General features: G+C 39.1%; 1 long non-coding RNA gene across 1 annotated transcript in view; it reads right to left on the bottom strand.

Annotated features, from left to right (window-relative positions):
* Positions 1-4,818, bottom strand: part of LOC120537472 — a 44,801-nt gene extending 39,983 nt beyond the window's left edge. The window contains exon 1 of the long non-coding RNA XR_005635330.1: positions 4,679-4,818. This is a non-coding gene — a long non-coding RNA (uncharacterized LOC120537472). The remainder of the gene's footprint in view (positions 1-4,678) is intronic.
* Positions 4,819-6,000: the final 1,182 nt, after the last annotated feature.

Here is a 6,000-nt window from a genome sequence, read left to right on the forward strand (position 1 = left end):
CTCAGGAGGCCAAGCCAGGAATTTACATTCCTTTCCTCAACTTTATATTTATAGCCAAAATGCTTCTTTTTACACACTGGTTACTTTGGTTAAGTTCATACAAATTAAACCAGACACAAATTGTGTAAGGAACACAGCAATAGGCATTTCCTTAAGAGCCCACAAATCATCAGTTTAACACAACAGTCGGACCTTTATAAAATTAATACAAAATATTAAGTCCCTGCATTTCACAACTGTGGGGTAAGTACCATTGTTAAGCGGATCATTCTGCTCTTGACAGAATTAAGTCATTTACCAACCGGAAAGAGGGTGAGCAGAGGATGGGCGGGGTACAAAGGGTCAGATAAGATCTGTAAGGTTTTATGTTTCAGTCTTTCTGGGGAAGAAGGCATCCTGCATTTTCAGAGGCGGTGCGTAACACCCTCTTTAGCTGGTTTATGTCCTTGGTGGAGATATTGTTGTATAACACTGTGTTGAACAAAGTCAAAACACTTCTCAATAACCAGAAAAGGGTTACTGCTTCAAGTGAGGCTTCAGACTTCTTGTACTGTCCCTGAATGACTAAAGCCATGAGTGAACTTTCCTGACCACAAATGATGTGTTGATCACCCATGTTACTATTAGAAATGTGGTTGCTAAACACCTTAAAATCTCAGCCAGCCTCTACAACATTGCCTATAATGTAGCAGGTACCCTGTCAGTATTACTGAAACTTAATTGCAGATCATTTAGTTCACTTTATTAGACAAAATCAGTTACCTTACCTTTGTACACATAATCATAATTAACAGACAAGCCCTGGAAACCTGACAACTCCTGCATAATCCACATATTAAATGCAGTCATTTTTATACAAACAGTGATGGAAAGACACAATCTGTACCTATTCATTTTTCAGACATACTTATTCCAACACAGACAGCTGCAGCCAGTTGTGGATGCATCAGATGCAAATGAGTCACAAGCCCTAAATGGGCCACCAGCCCACTGCAGGGTACTTTCATGTAGGCACCCAAGACCTCACTTTACAATCGTGAATCATTCTGCACTTCTGGGATGCAAGAGGATACCAGAGAGCTTTAAGGAAAATGAGTGAAGGCTCAGTGAGAACGTGCAAACTCCACATTGAGAGCTTGTGGGTTGCGAGTGGAGCCAAGGACTATGGAACTCTTGGCGCTTTTCCACTGCATAGTACGGCACGACACGGTTCAGTTCAGCTCACTTTTGGGGGGTTTTCCACTGGGAATAGTACCTGGTCCTTTTTTTAGTACCACCTCAGCCGAGGTTCCAAGTGCGCCGAACCGTTACCAAAACGTGACGTGTAAACTCTGCTGGTCACTGATTGGCCGGAGAAAATCGTCATTACTGCGTCACTGGCTATTCTTTTCTTTAAAGGTACACACACGCGGAGGTTTGTATCCCGTCTCTCCATCGCTGGACGCAGTTTGTTGCATAAGTGGATGAATGTTTCTTCAGACATTAAAGTTCTCCAGCCACTGAGTGTTTGTAAAACCGGGAACAATCACATCCCACCACTCTGAAGCACGGTTAAATGTCCAAACAGATGGTCTGTTGCGGCGACTTTTTTGCAAAATGTGGAAGATCTGTAATATACAGAATCAGCATTTTAATGTTACACTGGCAGTTAAGTTCATTTTATGCTTTGCAACAGTGATAAAAGTTAGCTAGTGATGTGCTTTTTTTAGATGCTTACCCTTGTGCGTCGTCGAGCTAAAGTGTTGTCGTTGTCTGCGTGTTGTTGTAAAAGTTCCACGGTGTCTCGGCAGTAGAGGCGGCGCAACTATAACGACAAGTGAATAATCCCACCCACTCTAAAGCGGTACTAAACTGCAGTCGAAACGCAAACCGAGCTGAACTGAGCCGAACCAAGGTGAGCTGTACTGAACCGTGCTGTGCCGTACTATGCAGTGGAAAAGCGCCTTTTGACACATCAGCGCTAGGGGCTGAGCTGCACACTTTTCGTTCTTCAGTCTCAGCACTTAACCGGAGACTGATTCTCAGTTGCTTTCCAAAACTAGTCCTCCTCCACTACGTACTAGACACTTTATTTTCTTCTTTTGTCTTATTATTATTTATTAGGTATTACTGATTTTATTTTTATTATCAGTTTTGGGTGTTAAGTAGTAGGGTAACTCAGAATGAGTTGAGCAAGAAAATTTAAAAGAAACAACATTAAAACTATTTTTTTTTTATCTAATTCCACTGAATACTAATAATCTTGTTATAATATTAAGAAGACTTTACTGAAACATTTTGTCATTTGTATAACCACATACCTATAGCTGACTTGCCTTCTGGGATAGCCCCTCCACAGAGGCAGACCTTCAGGCTGGGGAACACAAGATAGTCACACAGGACCAGCACTGGAGAATGAGGTGGATTTGGCATCTCCCCGAATTCAGTTTTGTAGAGCAGCCATTACAACTATGGCTGCATGTGTAGGAGGTGCCATCAGCAACTTGGCTTGCTGATTTTTCCTGGCTGGTTGAACCACCAAAGCAAGTCTGTATAATCGTGACATGCTATATGGGGGTTTTGAGGCATGTAACCAATATGGACTATACCTTCAACATCACAAAAAATTGTGCACATGATCTTGCACACACTGAGCTGGACCTTGAATTTTTCATTGTTGAAGACTTACAATGCTTCTGCTGTTTAGACTCCGGGTGATTTTTTGTATTCATGTTGCATCCTGTTATTTTTATATTTAGCTCCAAATTCAATAGCTCTAGAGTCTTTGGAAAACTGGATACAGTGATTCTTCATTTCAGAAGTCAACATTTTGAACACCCAACAAATGCCAACCTTGCTCATGGTTTAATTATTAATGGAGAACCGATTCAGCTGACCAAAAGCTGTCTGCTATCTCATGCACCTTCATTCTTTGATTCTTTATTAAGATATGTTCAGTGGTGACAACATTTTTTCTGTCATCAGTGTAAACAAAATGGCTGGCTAGATCTTGAGTTGTCTTCAAGACACATCCTGCCACAATGGAATTCTTTGTCCAGGTCTTGACTAATATATATCAATGGAACTGGTTCTAGTACACATTGACTAGGAGAGAATAAATCCCTGAAGGTATGATGTCCTCCTGCTTCAGAAATTCAGTGATAGCTTGATTTTATCTTTTTCCACATACATACTGACTTGGTTCTGAAATATGAAACATACACTCTGACCCAGAAATGCATGAAATTTGCCTTTCACACATGAGGACATACACAGCAGCTAATCTGAGCCAATTAGCAAATCAGTGCCGTAGAATACCCTTTTCAGATTCAGGCTCAAAAATGTCTGATTTCACATACAGATTATATCGCCTTATCTTGTGTTACAGTGTTAACTCTTCTTTAATGCCTCAAAGAATGGTGAACACTGCTAACACTGCTACATCAAAGTTAACTGGTTGCCTGGCTTGAACTTTTCTTCATCTGAGAAAATGCCAAATGTCAACTGAACTGTACAGAGCGATAACAGAACTACCAAAAAAGCTCAAAACATTTCACAACGTGGATTGTAATGAAAGCTATCCTTGTGCACACTGAAGGATTCCATCATGCAAAAGCAGCAGATCAATTGTAAACTTGGAAAAAAACCTACATTTGCTCATTTTTGGCCTCATGTCGCACACTAGGATCATGAGAGATGGCAGTCTGTGATTCCCAAATTTCCTAAGGCACACGCATTCCAGGCATAGCTTTTTACACACAGCTGGATTTCATTCACACAATGACCTCCTGGCCAGTCCTAGTCCAGTCAAGTCCAGATGGTTTGCAACTCTTTGGCTCCAGTTAACATCTGTGTATGTTTAGCTAGATTCTAACAACAACGGGAAACTAAGAAGAAACACAGTGGTACACCAGACACCCACTCTCCCATAAACCTGTATACTGACATGGAAGTTAGTCAAATAAAAGGCTAATTATTTTACTAAAACAAACTACATGAAGTATGTGATGAACATTAACCAGCTCTTGGCCTATTTCAAGAGACTTCTGATATTCAAGTAAATGAGTTTTTCTAAGATGGCAAATAAAAGAATGAAATAAAAAATACAGCTCAACCATGATGAAATTACAAAGATAACGTGGCAAAAAATGACAATATTTAACTTAAGTAAATTGCTACTGTCATAACATTAAAATAATTTATGGATCAAGTTCTACAGCCTTGGATCAAATTAAGAGTATACTAGCTTGCAAATACATTAAAATAAACCTTCAAAAAGCATTTTTAAAACTGTTACTTAAACATATGGTACTTGTACAGCTATTGCATGTATTTCTAAAAATACATAGAAGGTACTATTATGAAATATTTACATTACAGCAAATGCATCCTTAAACGGTATTTTCAATTAATAAGCTGAATTTTTTAATGAACTTGGATTTTGATTTGTAGGTGCACTACAACTGCACCAATAGAGACAATAAGGACCACATTTCTAAATCTCACTTCAAACTTAATGCAGATCTAAATTACAAATAGGGTAGAGGAATTAAGAGTGCAATACATACATATACTGCATAGGAATAAAATTACGTAAATTATCGATGTACTATTTTAGGTACTTTTTGAAAATACATGTAACTTGTTTAAAGAAACTATGTAATCAGGAAAGAATGTAAAGTGTTAAAAGACTACAAACCAAGGGCTGCGGCTTCAGTCCTCCCTATCGACCGTCTTAGTGACCTTGACCAAATTTACGTAATCTGCCAGTATTCACACTGTAGAAATATGACAAGAATTTACTATTCACTTGTGATTTATACATTGCTTTGTATTAAAACTTCATGTAAAAAAATATGAAAAAGTTTGGGAACCGCTCTTAATTCTTTGGAGTTTTGTTTATCATTGGCTGAGCTTTCAAAGTAGCAACTCCCTTTTAATATATGACATGCCTTATGGAAACAGTAGTATTTCAGCAGTGACATTAAGTTTATTGGTTTAACAGAAAATATGTAATATGCATCATAACAAAATTAGACAGGTAAATAAATTTGGGCACCCCAACAGAGATATGACATCAATACTTAGTTGAGCCTCCTTTTGCAAATATAACAGCCTCTAGACGCCTCCTGTAGCCTTTGATGAGTGTCTGGATTCTGGATGGAGGTATTGTTGACCATTTTTCCATACAAAATCTCTCCAGTTCAGTTAAATTTGATGGCTGCCGAGCATTGACAGCCTGCTTCAAATCATCCCATAGATTTTCAATGATATTCAAGTCAGGGGACAATGACGGCCATTCCAGAACATGGTACTTCTCCCTCTGCATGAATGCCTTTGTAGATTTTGAACAGTGTTTTGGGTCAGTGACTTGTTGGAATATCTAACCCCTGCGTAACTTCAACTTTGTGACCGATGCTTGAACATTATCCTGAAGAATTTGTTGATATTGGGTTGAATTTATCCGACCCTTGACTTTAACAAGGGCCCCAGTCCCTGAATTTGCCACACAGCATGATGGAACCTCCACCAAATTTGATAGTAGGTAGCAGGTGTTTTTCTTGGAATGAGGTGTTCTTCTTTCACCATGCAAAGCTCTTTTTGTTATGACCAAATATCTAAATTTTTGTCTCATCAGTCCAAAGCACTTTGTTCCAAAATGAACCTCTAAGATTCATCTACTTTGAATGAGTATTTGCATATAACAAGCGACTCCGTTTGTGGCGTGAGTGCAGAAAGAGCTTCTTTCTCATCACCCTGCCATACAGATGTTCTTTGTGCAAATTGCACTGAATTGTAGAACGATGAACAGATACACCATCTGCAGCAAGATGTTCTTGCAGGTCTTCTTTGGAGGTGATCTGTAGGTTGTCTGTAACCATTCTTACAATCCTGCACATACTGTATGCTGTTCCTGTATTTTTCTTGGCCTGCCAGACCTGCTGGGTTTAACAGCAACTGTGCCTGTGGCCTTCCATTTCCAGATTGCATTCCTTACAGGTGAAACTGACAGTTTACACC

Source organism: Polypterus senegalus, chromosome 10 (genome assembly GCF_016835505.1).
Source record: "Polypterus senegalus isolate Bchr_013 chromosome 10, ASM1683550v1, whole genome shotgun sequence".
In the NCBI taxonomy this organism is placed as follows: domain Eukaryota; kingdom Metazoa; phylum Chordata; class Cladistia; order Polypteriformes; family Polypteridae; genus Polypterus; species Polypterus senegalus.